This window comes from Lycium ferocissimum, chromosome 7 (genome assembly GCF_029784015.1).
Source record: "Lycium ferocissimum isolate CSIRO_LF1 chromosome 7, AGI_CSIRO_Lferr_CH_V1, whole genome shotgun sequence".
NCBI classification, from domain to species: Eukaryota; Viridiplantae; Streptophyta; class Magnoliopsida; order Solanales; family Solanaceae; genus Lycium; species Lycium ferocissimum.
In genome coordinates this window covers 33,162,197-33,179,043 of record NC_081348.1, presented here as the reverse complement: position 1 = coordinate 33,179,043, position 16,847 = coordinate 33,162,197, and the positions used below count along the sequence as shown (strand labels likewise).

General features: G+C 33.0%; 1 long non-coding RNA gene and 1 pseudogene across 1 annotated transcript; one reads left to right on the top strand and one right to left on the bottom strand.

Annotated features, from left to right (window-relative positions):
- Positions 1-3,842: 3,842 nt before the first annotated feature.
- Positions 3,843-5,003, bottom strand: LOC132062731 (germin-like protein subfamily 1 member 18; annotated as a pseudogene).
- Positions 5,004-8,522: 3,519 nt separating this feature from the next.
- On the top strand, positions 8,523-9,287 carry LOC132062730 (uncharacterized). The gene is made up of 2 exons (XR_009416243.1): positions 8,523-9,089; positions 9,125-9,287. It is a non-coding gene; the product is annotated as an uncharacterized LOC132062730 (long non-coding RNA).
- Positions 9,288-16,847: the final 7,560 nt, after the last annotated feature.

Below are 16,847 nucleotides of genomic sequence, written 5' to 3'. Positions count from 1 at the left end.
ATATACGTAATGTGGAAATTTGTCTGTTAGGGGATAACCTAATGATAAAAAAAAATAGCAGTTGAAGAAGGAACACCTTTCATTTAAGAAGAAGTCACCAATTTAATCATCAATCATAATAATCAATGGAGTACAAAAAAAAAAAAAAAAAAAAAAAAGCAACAATAAAGTGAAAAGTTAGTCTTACCAAGTCAATTTCCCCTTAAACAAATTTTACATTAGGTTTCCGCATTACCAAGTCATCAATGTGTATTTTTTTTTTTTTTTAAACACTTGAACATTGAAGTCTATTCCTTCAACAACTACAAAGACCAAATCTTATTTATCTAATTTGAGAAATTAAGATTTGACAGTAACTTGCTAACTTGCCAATAGGGGAAAAAAAATAAAAGATCGATCTACTAGATGTTGACTGAGAAGCATTATATTGGATAGGCGAATAAATAATGTGTACAATAATCCGTTGATTTAATTAGTCTAAAATATTCATTGGTGATACTAAAACACTGTACTATTAAAGTTAAAATTTATTAAACTGACGACTACGTTGGTTTGCACGCGAGAGGAAAATTCACTCATCTCAACATGATTACATGAAGACCTTTGAAGTTTCTTAATTTTGAACTAATACGATGCATATTACAAGCTTGTCATTGTAATTTAAAAAGGAGTAATAATTGAAAATAACTATATACCGCGGCACAACTCACACCTAGCTCTCTATAGCAGTCATTCTCTACAACATTTCACTGTAACGGTCAAGTTTATTTGGAATCAATTGTCGTATACATGTAACAACTCCAAATTCACGACACAAACACTGCAACGCAGAATTACAATAGAAAAATGGAATTAACAAGGTAATTGCAGAACAACAATCAACCGGTAAAACGATAGGAAAAATTGAAGAAGATAACGATAAGAAAACCAGAAAGGGATAAGAAACATAGGCTCAGAGAAAGGGGATGTGAGGAACAAACATTTTTCTCAACATTATGCATAACCATTCTTTTCAACCCCTAGTCATTTTTAACTAGTTTCTAAATGGGCCCGGATTCCAAATAAAACTATCCAACATTTTACTCGGCCCAAAAATCTCAACTGGATCAGTCGTACATTTTTTTTTTGCACGGATTACCCTTCAAAGGCGCTGGTCTTTAATTTTTGCCCCTCAAATTGCTGGTCTTTAATTTTTGTCCTTCGCTTAAAAAAGTGGCCGAAAATACCCCGAGGTTCTAGGTTCGAACCCTCGCTCAGTGAAAAGAAAATTGCAAGGCAAGGCTTCACGAAAATTCTGCTTTAATTTTTTTTTTTTTTTTTTTTAACTCTGCTGGAATTCCACAACCCCGAACAGGCCTAATGTTGCTACGAAATTCTGCCTTGTGATTTTTTTCTTTGACTGAGCCGGGTTTCGAACCCAGAACCTCGGGGTATTTTAGGCGAAGGGCAAAAATTAGGGGCAAAAGTTAAAGACTACCCCCGAATAAGGGCAATCGTGCAAATTGCCCTCAGTCGTATTTACAAACTTTTATCCCATAGGCCCTTATGGATCCAACTTGGTTCACAACAATTATGTTACATTATTTGTTCTCTACAACATCTTGCTATAGCAACTAAAAAAATCTGAATAAACGACACCATACCAATATCAATATGTATCTTGGCCTTAATAATATAAAATTTGTTTCTTTCTATGATCTAGAACATAATTTCCCTAGTCAGAGCATGCGGGCAGTTTAAGAGTCCTACAATAATGAAAAACAAAAAATATTACTCCATCCGTTTCAATTTATGTGACACTCTTTCCTTTTTAGTCAGTCCAAAAAAATGACACCTTATTTAGTAACAATTTAATTTTAAACTTTCCATTTTATCCTTAATGAGATGATTTATAGCCACACAAATATTTATGACTTATTTTAGATCATAAATTTCAAAAGTCTTCCTTTCATTCATAAACTCCGTGCCTAATCAAACACCTTCACATAAATTGAGACGGAGGGAGTAAACCAGTAGATGTCCTCCTCCTAGGTCTTCTTCACCTGCTAATGTTTTAGTATTCAATTACTCAATAGTACTATATTTGTTACATCAACTTTGGTGGGGTTGGGGGGGGGGGGGGGGCATAGAGTTAGGATTTTCATTAAAGAGATTTAAAAAATAAAGAAGTAAGCACACGAAGAATTCAAAAAGATGCAACATCTATTACTATATATATACATAAAAAATAAATTCGACCTAGTATATACATAGTGTAATTTTTCAATGAAGAGTTCGGATAAACCACCTTGCGTCCCTTAACTCCGCCCATGCCATACATAAATTTGTGTGTGTGTGTGTGTGTGTGTATATGTGTGTGTAGGTATGCATATTAGGTGTGACAAAACTAGCCCATAAACATATGACCCCAACCCGCCCAAGTCTGGGGCGGTTAGTGACTCACTCATTTATTAACTTAACTCATTTTAACCCCCTCAATTAGCCTACTTAAATGTTGGGCTGATTTGAACTAAATATGCAGGGGTCATTTGCACTTTTGTCCCTATTTTGTGTTGGTCCTTAATTTTTGCCCCTCAAGGCAAACAACCTTTTCGCGGGGCATAAATTTATATTTTCGCATCCTAACATCCCACAAGTTATGCCTAGCGCGGGCCGCGCCGTTAAAGAACTTATGCCCGGCTAGGCTAAATTCAATTTTAAAGGTCAAAAGCTAAAGACCACCCCATTTGAAGGACAAAAGTTAAAGACCACCCCATTTGAAGACAACCCGTGCAATCTCTTCAATATGCAGCCCAAATTGATCCATGAGAAACTCTGTCAAAGTAAATTATAAATTTTATTTTGTTTGGTATGTTATATACAGACATGAAAAAAACACGTTATTAATTTTATTTAATAATTAAACAAATATTAAGAAATTAAAACTTGATAAATGTTTAACGTGTTGCTATGACCTCTTTGTTTAGCCCAAGTTGACCAAGCTCATATCAACTCAGGTGGCCCTTGGATAGGTTAATAACTCAACCATTTATTAACTCAACCTTTGTGATCTTTCTAATTTCAACTATAAAGTCATTCGTTGATATTAATAAAGTGAAATTTGAAAGATCATATGTGTTATTAACCCGTTGATGATTCTTACGTTATCTAGAAATCACTTCTAACTCTAGTGGCTTTCAGATTATGAATGTTTGATCCTTCCTTTTTTAATTTCCTTTCCTTTTTGAGTCACTTCTCAATGGTTCATCGTTTGAACTTTGTTACACAAATTTATGATCATTTTATTAAAAATGCACAGTGTCGACTAACGATCATCGCAACCGCAATAAAATTATTGTCGTATCGCCGAGAGGTTCCGACTCGAACCCACGTTCCAACTCGAACAAAAATCAGAGGAAAACAGAAGAACAAAACAATAAGAAAACAAAAGCGAAAATAGGCTGTGTAAAAGATGATTATTGAATTGGTGGTGTTTGAGGATGATAATGGATGGTATTTATAGCCAAAGGGTTCAAAGTAGCTTCTCCAAAACACTGAAGATTTTGAATTTTTGAAAAGAAGAAAGAGGAGGGAGATTTTGAGCGATTCAAAAGATGATGGAAATGGGATGGGACTTACCAGAAAATCGGCTGAAATCGCTCATGGCCCGAGCCTGCAAGCTTCAGCTATGGAGTGTGAGAAAGGAGAAGAGGGGATGAAGGGATGTGGGCGGATGTGAGAGCTGAACAACACCTCTACCATTGCTATCCCTAGGCGACGATATGACGATTGCATATAATTACTTTATGAATCATCGATTGGCTAAATAATTGAATAAAATTTAAACTCAATTTTGACAAAAAAAATAAATTAGCCTTTAATTTCTTTATGCATAGAAAAAGTGGAGGGTGAGAATGCATGGTATACATAATGTATACCAATTATGCAAGCACTCTACCATGTTTTCTTCCGCCTGTACTTTGTTCCAGGGAATAAAATATCACACACAACAAACTTAATTTTTTTCCATAATAACCCATAATATATCCTCATCCAATGCATCACACTAAAATGGAGAGGAAATCCCACCGTCGGCAAGATTACTTATTTATATGACACAGGCAAATAATACACAAATATTTGTAGATCAATATATTTTTAAATATCTTTTTAGTTGTTGTCCCACCAGAATTGTGATTGGAGATAATCCACAACTTTCTTGTCAACTTGAAACGCTTTTGTGAGAACATAAGGATTGATTGGTGGTTCTGAGCCAAATACTGCATTGGCTATAGTGATAACTCCTGCATTTTGACCGCTTCACCCGTACATTGCAACGCCTTTAGTCTTTCCAATATTCAAATTGAAAATGAATGAGACCAAACGGGAAAACGAACACATCTCCAAATTTTTTAGAATCTTGGTAAAGAGTCTATTCTTCATATTTGGGCCAGGGTTCGAAAGGACAAAGCCAACATAGAGTGTGCCTTCAAGGACAAAGAATAAGCTCGGTTCCTCGGGGGTGAGTATGAGGTGGGTTGAGACCATGTGGTGCATAATCAATACGTGCTAATGAAATGCCTAGAGTGTTGAGTCCAGGTAAATTGTTGACGTTCACATTAGTTACTGCTGATCCAACTGGATTTGAAGTGTTTCCGGGCATGTTTATACCAGAGAAAAAGAAATCATCTGCCACAACCTTCATTGGATCCTTGCAAATTTTTCCATTCACAAAAACTACAAAAGAAGCTCTAAATTAAAAGAAAATAACAAAAAGATAGGATAAAAACGCAATTATGAATGTAATTTGGCATTAATCAAAATAATTTGATATTTTACCTGCAGCCTTGGAGTCATCAACCGCAACACAGATATCTTGGAGAGGACTAGGATCAAATGCATGACTTATTGAAGATAACACAGCCATAATGGCAATGGTTATGACAAATGACTTGAGAGCCATTCCTACTAGAAAGTAAAGTATATCTTATGAAACAATTCAAATTAAATGTATCTTTAATTTGCTATCTGTTGATTTTTGACAAACATAACAAGAAAGAGCTTTGTATTTATAGATGTATTCGTTTGAATTGGTCGTTATTTTCCTGTAAACAAATTATGGATTAGGCTTCTGTAATAACAAGTCATCGATGGTAATTAATTTTTTAATCACGTGAATTGTTAATTGAAGCTTCCTTGAACAACTACAAAGACTGAATTTATCAGCTAATCGGTACGTCCATTTTGAAATAGTCATGAAAATGAGGAAGATAGATCGGGGAAGAAAAGAAGATTAAGTTGAGCAATAAGATATGATAGCTACGTCCTTAGTTAAAATGAATTTACAATAATCTATATATAATATAAAGCTTTCAAAGATGTATAAATCCCATGCAGACCTCTCTATGACCTCCATTGGCATTTATCTTTTTTCTCCTTTTTTGTATTTTCCTTGCTTTTTGTTCCAAATATGCGAAAGAAGTGTGCTGCCTTCTTCCTTCTACTGTCTGTACTTAATTGCCCACTCAGTTATGGTATTAAATACTCAATATCATCAATATACACCAATAAAAGCTTAAGAATTTGGAGGAAAGAAATAAGGCTTACTAAGTTAAAAGTTAGTAACGGAAAAGATAATGCTTATTGGTACATTAAAATCTTTATTACTATTATTATTTTACCTCTTCAATTTAACATCAGTTACAAATCAATATAATCATCATATCTATAAATTATCACCTTCAAACATTTTCTTCCTACATGGTTATCTTTTCTCCATATCCACATCTCACAAACTTAAAAACCTTGGCAAATTATATTTGTGGTCGATTTGGTATTGTGTTAATTGTGAGTCCTTGCCCCCGTCATCAACAATGTAAAAGAAAAAGAAATGTTAGTTGAATAGGGATTTCACATAAAAAAATTGGTGAGTTTTGTTTTTATTTCTCATAGTTTCACACTTTCACTTTTTGTAACTGATTAATTCTTTTCCTTCTTCCTTTTTAATCTAATCTGCTTGTGTAATCTTTCTCTTAATTGTCAAAAGTGTTGGTGTTTTGAAATGGTAATAGTAAATATTAGGAGAAAGAAGTAGGTTTTTTAAACTTTTGTAGTATAAATTTGGAGGTGTAGATTTTGAAATGGGGCGTTATTAGAATGAAAAATCAAAAGCGAAGAACATACAAAAAACTTAAAAGCCACAACAAAAAGGGGTATAGGGAGGTGGTACAGAAACATATTTCCTATGTATTTTTACGGACTAAATATATATTATGTCCTATTTAATATTTGCAAAATCTCTTATGTAGATATTAAAGTAACATAGGTGGCAGGGCAACATATAATATATATCATGTATCAAATCTATATATAATATAAAGCTAGATATAGACAAGGTGATGTGGCACCTCTCTATGACCAAAGATTCATAGTTATCTTTTTTTCTCAAATTTTTGCCTTTTTTCCATATTATTATGTCATTTTGTTTGGCTTTTCTCATTATTATATTAAATATTTATTAATTCCCCATTATTAGAAAGAATGACTAAACAAATCCTATCCATTAATTTGGAAACGGAAAACGCCTCTACCACTTAATTGAGGTTTAAGAATGGGTTATTTTCCATTAGATAGGGAAGGACAAAGACACCGCTATGTATACTCGTATTTATCCTTTAGCTTGGTTCATCATATGTAAGTTGATTCAACAATTCTCCGTTTTCAACTCCATTATATTCTTCTTAGTGAGTAGTGTATGTGTTTTGCTTCTTTGAAGTATTAATTGTACGTAATTTTCTCGTTTTTCTTCGTAGGTGCTTGGCGTTTTTTTTCCAAAGAGCGGAAAATTGCGGACTTCAAATTCTGAGGCTTCCTGTGCAATTGTGCAATGTAGGAAATTGTTGTCCGCAAGAAAAAACACTGAACAAATGATTGTTTTTCAGTGATTGGATACCTTACCACAGTCCGTTGATTGATTTTTATATAGGAACCGCTCCATTAGAAACAATGGTAATCTTCTGTTTAATTTGTTTAATCTTTTATGGGTTTTGACATCTGTGATAACAGATTTGTTTTTTAACAAAACTAGCCATAAGGATGAGGGATGAAATCCTAGAGAAAAAACTCCAACCGAACTGACAAATTTAATTTATGAACTAATAACTTATGTCATCCTATAATGGTAAATAATCTCATTTTTCGTTTTGTTGGCGTGCATTTTTGGTCAGGCAAACATTGTGGTATTTGATAGACGAATTATAACGTTAATTGTAACATAGTCAAGAGAGCATTACGTCTTTGATGTTCCACAAATTATTTTTGTCAAGCTAAAACACTTTTTGAGTTAATGATTATATATATATATATATATATATATATATATATATATATATATATATATGATTGTTGATACTGTTTTCTAGATTATAAAAGTCGATTTACGTTTTCTTTTTATTTTTTAACAGGAAGGGATGGTGGAAGGACACACATAAGACTTAAGCCCTCTAAATGCAATTACTAATCAATATTATTATTTACAATATTAAAATGATTATTTTCCCTCATTAAAGAAGTCACTATATATAATACTTGCAAATAAATCAATAAATACAATATTAATACTATTTACGAACAACATTCAAATAGGAACGACACATATCTTTTTCGTGACTAAGTAGATTAATTAATCAAATTGCTTAGAAAGTAGATTAAAGAGGTCAATACCTTCAGTATTATTGCCAAGGCAATGCTCAATCTTTCCCCTTTAAAACATAACCTCCGGTGAATTACTCATGTCGATAAAGTTAAAATATTAATTTCTTTTGTTTAATTAATTCACAGAATTAAACTATGTCCGTATAAAATTTAAAAAGGTGTCTCTGCAAAATCACAAAACTTTACTAAGTAGTTATTTTCTTAACCGCGCGAAGCGCGGATAGATTTACTAGTCTGAAATGAATTAGTACTGTAAATCTATATTGACATTATCAGAAACTAGAACTTATTTCGTTGTTAAGTTTGAAAAGAAGATTAACCACCGCATTGATTTATTAAACTCTACTGCAAATTTAAAATTTGTTAAACTGATGACTACGTTGGTTACGTGCGAGGACAATTCATTCATCTCAACAATAACAACCTGGAAGTTTCTTATTTTAACACTAATTCACTGCTTAATACTTATTACTTACAATCTTATTATCATTGTAATTTATAAACTAAAGGAGTAATATATATATAGTGCTAAGTGAAAATAGCTATTATACATACGGACATATAAAGGTAATTATTTCTATGATCTATAACGTAATTGGCATGCAGTTTATGAGTCCTATAGTGCCCCATAAAAACCAACAGAAGGCTTCCTCCTCTTCTTCACCTTCTAATGTTTTATTAGAATTTAATATATCTGTTACTTGAGAAGATTTGTGGAGGAGGCCACTTTCAAGTTTCAATTGGGAATAAGGCCACTCAATTTCTTTTTCAAATATTTTTTGTATTAGGGTTTAGAAAAAAGGGAATGGGGTATATTTCATAATTTTAAAAAGTTTGGAGGTTTTAAGTTATACACTTAAGTTCCTGTGACTTGTAATAAAATATACAAAGCCTCTCTCTCTTTCTCCTAAAATATGCATAAGTCCCCTTCTCTCTCTTCACTCTCTTCTTTATCAAGACTAATCTCTTCAGTCGATTTTTCTTCTCTCTAGAGCCCAGAAGCTCTCCAATCGTCGTCCTCAGGTATGTTAACTAATTTTGCATCAGTGGCGAAGCATTTTAAGATCCATATTGCCTATTTAAAAGTATGGTTTGATTAAATTTTTTTTCGATCTTGATAAAAACCTAGTGTTCATAAAGTGCTCATAAAGTTCTGCTTTTTTCCAAAATCTTTGAAGTTTTGCCTATTTTTCTGTCAAAATGTGTGTTATTTGTCCTTATTTTGCTTGTTTCGATCTTTCTTTTTGTGTTTTTGCTTTTTGTAAATTATGATCTATTAATAGACTTTTGGTCTATTATTCTTATTCCCTATCTGAAAAACAGGCAAAATAAAGTCTCTATTTGAGGATGGTTCAGATACAATCGCCACATCCCCGTTCAGGATGGTTCAGATAAATGTGGTTCAGATACATGGTTCAGATACAGTACAGAGTTGAGAGTGATGGTTCTTATATCGTGGTTCAACAAAGTCTGTATTGTTTATATATAGATCGTATAAATGCCTAGGTGTAGAGGAAGAAGAGGAAAAATACTCCCCCATTTTGGTGATATGGTTCAAACCCGTTCTACTGTGGATCGTAAGGATAAAAAAAGAAGAGGTGAAGAAGTTAGCTGAGATGTAAAAAGAAAAAAAGAAGTGCGAGAAGGCGAGAGCGAGTCCTACTCGACTCCCATCACGAGTGTAGAGTGATGGTGATAAAGGAGATAGAGTTGATAGAGAGCGAGAATGATCGTCATGTATCTAAGAATGGAGGTGTTTGATCAAGAGAGATAATGGAGGAGTTTTGTCACGACCCAACCCCGTAGGCCGTGACTAGCGCCCGAACTGGGCACCCGTACGTACAAAAAGCCAAAGATAGTAACTCAGGCATTTAGAGAAATTTGGGCAGAGTTTCCTCTGTTTTTCTTACTAACCAAAACTCACCCGCAACGGAAATACCAACAAAGGCCACACCGGGCCAACATGTCCATATATACATATATAGAGAGCCGACAAGGAGGGCGAATAAACCGCCCAAACATACAATACGTGCATATAGAACAAGACATGTCTACGTACCCCTACACGGAGTAACAAAGGGTATGACGGGAGTTTACTCGAACAAATATACACAAATGTAACAAAAGAAAAAATCGCTCGGCAACTCTTCAAGATAGCTGAACAGGGAACCTAAGTTCGCTCAAACGTGTATTGAAGAAAGTTGGGAAAATGTACCGAATATGTAAAGCATAGAATACGGATGTCATATGTTAAGGTTCACGAACAAATATAGTATCAACACAAATCGAAGTGGAATCGAAGACTTGCCTTAAATCGTGTGTCATATATGTCCGTGTCATGTCATAATATCGCATATATATACATACCCGGCCCCTAGCGAGGGACTCGGTGAAATGCCGTGACGTACCGTACCCGCCTTTTACGAGGGACTCTTGCCGACCCGCCCTTTCGGGACTCGTGAATAAATCATGTAAGTATCACGTATAGTACTCATGTAATCATATACACATAACAAATAATTAACGACTACTTTCCGGAAAGGACCCGGTGTTTACCGACATTCAAAAGTGCATAAAGCCATTGATCGGAATTAGCAAGTGAAAGTTATGAGCTTCCGCGGTTGTTTTACGTGTCAAAACATGTCACACAACTCAATGGAATAGTCGTAACAACTATCTTTTAGTAATTAAGATAATAACCAAAAGCTTTCTTTAAATTTTGCGCGTATGTCAAATAAAATCACAAGGAAATCTCGGAATGCGTGGGCCCACCTCGGTCAAGTTGAGGCGGCATACCTAAATTATGATCATTAGGCCTGATGGAGTCATGTACGAAGGAGTCAAGGCCATCTAATTCCATTCGGGCAAGCATTAAATGTTTAAACGATCATTTGAACAAAACATGAATTTCTTAATTCAAATCTATTGAATGAAAAGGATCAAATTCAAACTCGGGTTTCTAAGGGTAGAGTCGTCCCTTAAGCTCGTATCTTGGCCTAACACACTTAGGACATGCCAAAGGAAGAAGAGGAAGTGCTTTACATACCTTATTGGCTTCTTACGCCTTTCCAAATTCACTTCTCGTTTCGCCAAAAATCTTTTCTCCAACCTTCCACTTGCCGCAAACGTGGTTTTCTCGCTAAACTAATTGTACCACGTCGAAGGGCATCCCCAACTCATTAAGAATTCAAGAAGAGGAAGATTTTTAAGACCAAAGGTGAAGGCTAGAATTTTTTTTTTCTTTTTCCTTGTTGGAATAGGCTCTTGTTTTCTCTCTTTGTGTTTTGTTTCTCTTCTTCTTGTTTCTCGAATCTTCTAAGGGATAAGTGATCCCTTTATAAGAAATTTGGCACATGGAAAATTTTAAATTTCCTTGGTGGGCTTGGCCAAGTGGCCGGCCACCCCATGCAATTGGGCCTAAAATTTTCATCATTTTTTTTTTAGCCCAATGACTTATGGATCGCTTTTTGTAATTCCCGAAACAAATTTTCGGAATTCCAATTTTTACCCCTAGCCTTCCTCAACACTTCCATATTAATATCCTTCCGTAAACAACTCATGTGCTAAATAAAAATCAATTATTACCTTATTCCTTACCAGCCAAATTATTTCCACTTTTCCCGAACACGCGAAAATACGGGGTATAACAAGTTTGATCAAGAAAAGAGACAATGGAGGAGTTTGTTCAAGAAAAAAAACAATGGAGGAGTTTGAACTTTTGGTCGGTTTTATATAGGGAAGGATGTATTGTTAAGGTTGCAAATTTTAAGAATTTTTTGTTTTATTACCATTGTAGAGAAATTTTTGGTCCGCCAGTCGAAAGAAACCTAGGTGTGCTGGGTCAATTATAAGCCAAACCGGAAATAAACCACCTTAGTTTATAACTCACTGCTTAGGACAATTTTAGACCATTTTGGTCGATGATAAACTAGAGAAATAAAGGCGACTGTTGGAATGAAAAGCATGCTGAATTTGCCCTAGTCTAATGAAAAAAAAATTAAAAAATAAATAAAACCCAAGCCCCAAACCCCAACCCGAAACGCCAAACCCCAACCCCCAACCCCAAATTGCACAAATCTAAGGGATCATGGATAGGTATACCATAAACCGACTGTCGTCGCTGTAGCTAACGCTATCATTTATGCTCGACTTCACGCATGATCAATAATTATCCACATGTTATATATAGACCAAGGACAATATTTGTCTAAAAATCCATAAATAAATAAAATAAAATAAATAAAAGGACATGCCACTATTTAAACATTATAATAACACTTTAATACATTTTATGAGAGTCCCCATCCATTGAGCACATTATCAAAAGAGTTTTAAGACAAGTAATGATACTTAAAAGACCAATCTAAAAAAAGTCATAAATAAAAAAATAAAATAAAAAAAGGATATTAAACATTATAATAACACTTTAATACATCATAAGAGAATCCCCATCCATTGAACACATGATCAAAATAGTTTTAGGACAAGTAATGGTACTTAAAAGACCAATATTTATCTAAAAAGTCATAAATAAATAAAATAAAATAAATTAAAAGACTTGATACTATTTAAAAATTATGATAACACTTTAATATATCATATGAGAGTCCCAATCCATTAGACACATGATCCAAAGAGTTTAAGCATAAGTAATGGTTATCCTTAGAACAAGGTTGTGCTTTGAGAACAATAACTTGTTGTCAGACTAATTGGATAGTAGTGTTATGATTACCATCAGTTGTTCTAAAACTCTTTTGATCATGTTTTCAATGGATTAAGACTCTAATATGATGTATTAAAGTGTTATTATAATGTTTGAATAGCGGTATGTCCTCTTTATATTTTATTTTATTAATTTATGGCTATTTTAGACAAATATTGGTCTTTTAAGTATCATTACTTATCCCTAAATCTTTTGATCATGTGTTCAATGAATGGGGATTCTCATATGATGTATTAAAGTGTTAATGTTTAAATAGTGAAATGTCCTTTTATTTATTTTATTTTTATTTATTTATGGCCTTTTTAGATAAATATTGTGGCTTTTAAGTATCACTACTTGTCCTAAAACTCTTTTGATCATGTGTTCAATAGATGGGGACTCTCATATTATTTATTAAAGTGTTATTATAATGTTTAAATAGTGGTATGTCCTTTTTTATTTTATTTATTTATGGCTCTTTTTAGACAAATATTGACCTTTTAAATATCATTACTCATCCTAAAACTCTTTTGATCATGTGTTTAAGGGACGGGGACTCTCATATGATGTATTAAAGTGTTATTATAATGTTTAAATAGTGGCATGTCCTTTTTAAAAAAAAAAATTATTTATGGCTATATAGACAAATATTGGTGGCCTTTTAAGTACCATTACTTGTCCTAAAACTCTTTTGATCATGTGTTCAATGGATGGGGACTCTCATATGGTGTATTAAAGTGTTATTATAATATTTAAATAGTGGCATGTACTTTTATTTATTTTATTTTATTTACTTATGGCTTTTTTGACAAATATTGTCCTTGGTTTATACATGTGGAAAATTATTGACCATGCGTGAAGTCGAGCCTAAATGATAACTGTTAGCTATTGACGACGATCAGCTTATGGCATACCTCTCCACGATCCCTTACATTTGTGCAATTTGGGGTTTGTGGTTTTATTTTTTTTATTTTTTTGTCCGTACACTCTTCGTCATCACTATCGAGATCATCCTGTCACCTTGCTCATAGAAATCCAATTCCAACATTTTGAGGTCTCCTTCCAATCACCCATGTAATCACCACCTACTATAATATATTCTGCAATCGACGCCATAATAAATCTATAATAGACTACGGCTATGGTTTATGACTGCAATCGATGCTATAATAAATTGATAATAGACTACAGCTATGGTCTATGACTGCAATCGACGCCATACTAAGTTGCTGGGGACTGATTTTCCTATGAAAAGTCTGAACTTTCGCCGGAAACGGGATATGAAAAGTGGATAAATTGCCAGAAACGAGATCTGAAAAGTGGATAAATCGGGAGCTTTTGGAGGGAAACTTTTTTTTAATTTTTTTTTTTTTTGGGTTAATTAAAATATTGGGGGTTGGGGGCCAAAGTGTAGTTTTCAAACTTTGGGGTTGAGATTTGACACAACACATCTCTGACATACTGACGTCATAAATGTGACCACAGCACCAGTTTTTGAAGACTTGTGGCCTTTTGGCAAAATAACTTTTCAATATGGTTTTTTGGCAAAATAACTTTTCAATATGACCTTTTGGCCAACTCCCCCCTGTTACTTTGATTCTGAGGGGGGCGGCTTCTAATAACACACTAGGCCACACACAAATGTGTGTGTATGTTATACGTTTGTATGTACTGTGTATGTATGGATTAGTAAGACCAACTCAAGGTCTTCTTTGTTTGGTTGTGATTGCTGCACAATATATAACCAAGAAAGGTTTTTAGATAAATAAGTAACAAAATAACTTTTACTTTATGTTATGTGTCTTTCTAAGAGTGTATATTGTGTCACAGAGATTTATATGCCTGTAAAAAAATTGTACCAATATTAGCCTGTAATGAATTTAAATAGAGTAACATGAATAGTATTCATATAGTTGACTGCAATTTGTTTGGCACTAAGACGTATTAGAGCCCGTTTGGATTGGCTTAATATAGTAACATGAAAATAAGCTCAAAAAATAATCATTTAACTTAGTTAAAGCGACTTTAAGCCGAAATAAATTTGTTTGGCTACCCCAACTTATTTTTTTCACTTTTAGACGTATATAATCCAAACGGGCTCTTAGCGTTGTGGTACAAGGTTATATATGTATATGTGGAGATTGACTTTTGTAATTGTCTATTAGGAGATAACCTAATGACCAAGAAATCATAACTGAAAAAGTAACACCTTTCACTTAAAAGGACTAGTGGGGGCCCAAAATTTAGATTATTAACATAGTTATTTTTCTCCTTTTTAATTAAATTGAAAAATTATATTAAAGATTGTATATTTAATTATCTCCACTTAAAAATTAGTACAAATATATAAAATCACTGTTAATTCATTTTGTATATATCTTTTGATTCTATAGCAATTAAAATGCTCTACAAGCCTATTGCACATGTCTCTTTCTAAGCTAGATAATAGTGAATCTGTCATCGCCAATTTGCAAAGCCAAATGATTTATTCCATTTTAAAAACAAAAAAAAGAAAGATTTATTACTATGTTATTTGGGTTATAATTAAGATGAAAAAGAATCAATTACATCATATTATTAATTTACCCTAGTCTAACGTACTGCCTCTAGCTTCATGTGGAAGAGACTCGTGGTTTGTGGGTATAATCGTTATATGCCACTTGGCAGCAAAGCATCTGCTGTGTCTTTTGAATAAAAAGGGGGTTAAAACAGTCAAAGATGCAAAAATATTTCCTAAGAAGCTACAGTGAAATTCTCTATCAACCAATGAAACCATTTAATAATCAGTGAATTGAAAATAATGCCCCGGATACAAGCAGGCATGACCACGAAGTCCAGTCTGCTTCAGCTGTGTCAACCGTCACTTCTTATATAGGAGAAAATGAACACCTTAATCATCTTACATAATAATAAAAAATAAAAAAATAAAAAATCTTACATAATAATAAATATAAGAAAAGTAACAATCTATATATAATATAAAGTTATATAATATAAAGTTAGGTATAAATAAGGTGATGTGACACCTCTCTTTGGCCACCATTGATATTTATCTTTTTTTGGCTATTTTCTCTTCTAATTTTGCTAAAAAAACTCTAATAATCTTGGTTCTTTTCCTCTTTCCTATTTGAAGTTCATATTAATTTTATATATTAATTGTATGTCATTTGTGAAGAACAGATGCAAGTTTAATGGTCAAGTTGTGACCCACGTTCTGTTGTCAATTTTTTGACCTTTTATTCTTATATTTCCCTTAAATTATTTGCTAAAATTAAATTTACTCTATCAATAAGTTTATAATTATCCATATTCATTGCTCAATTAAAAGGGAAAGGCATTTAAGAATATTAACTCTTTAGCCAGCCTTCTTAGTCCAGAAGAGTATTTTTCTTCTATCTCAGATTTTTGGGGGTTTCTCTCATTTTTACCATTTATTTGCATTAAAAACTGAAACGTTACTTAACTTTTTTTATGGTTATGACTCATGTAACGGACACATATTCATTCCATGGAAGGGATCTTTTTAAGACCTTCTTTGCTGTTTGGAGAAGTCAAGTATTTGCTCCTCCTCTTTTCCAATTGTAAATACTTATAATTACATATCGATGGTGCTTTGGATAGTTGTTGAGGACTTCTGTTAGTTGTGGTGTTTCTTTCTACCTTTTTTAGTTTATAATTTTCACGTTTTATTGACTTTAGATGTCTTAACTTTTTGTTGGTTTGGTGATAATTGTTGCATCAATTGTGTTTTGGATATTTGTTTGAGACTTTCTTTTTGGAGGAAATGAGATCTCTTGCACTATTACAATTTGAGTAGAAGAAAATAACCTCTTCAGATCTCTTATGTATTTTTTTCAAATCTCTTATGTGTAAAAAAAAAAAATCCCTTGTAAAAAGACACAAAATTAAAAAATATACTTATAGCAAGTGATTTTATTTATAGCAATAAGTACATGTCATTTAAAATTTATCTCTAATAGGAAAAAAATTAGAGGGAAACAATTTGGAGGGATTTTTTTTTTTTGGGCTAATTCATTCTCTCTCTTTTCAATTTGAATTTCATGTTTCCCTCCTAATAATTATAACAACAAAAAAGAAGCTCTGGCGAGAACTTTTTCTTTATGTAGTAAAGTGTCCCATAATAATTGTCACCTTAACCAAAAACACGCATATTAAGAAACATATAATGCAATGTGAAGTTTACCAAATTACCCCTATATAATAAAAATAAATTACTTTTATCTTTTGATTAGATCATGCACAAGAAGTAAACCTTTTGACATTGGGAATCCAACAATTCCAAGTTACTATATGTCTTTTCCAATAATCATTTAGATGTTACTTTATTGTCTAAGGGTAGAATTGGAAAAAATTAGTCAATTTATGTCTTGATTTCCTAATATGACACTTATTATGGGACGGAGGAAGTACCTTTCTATTGGATGTACAGTAC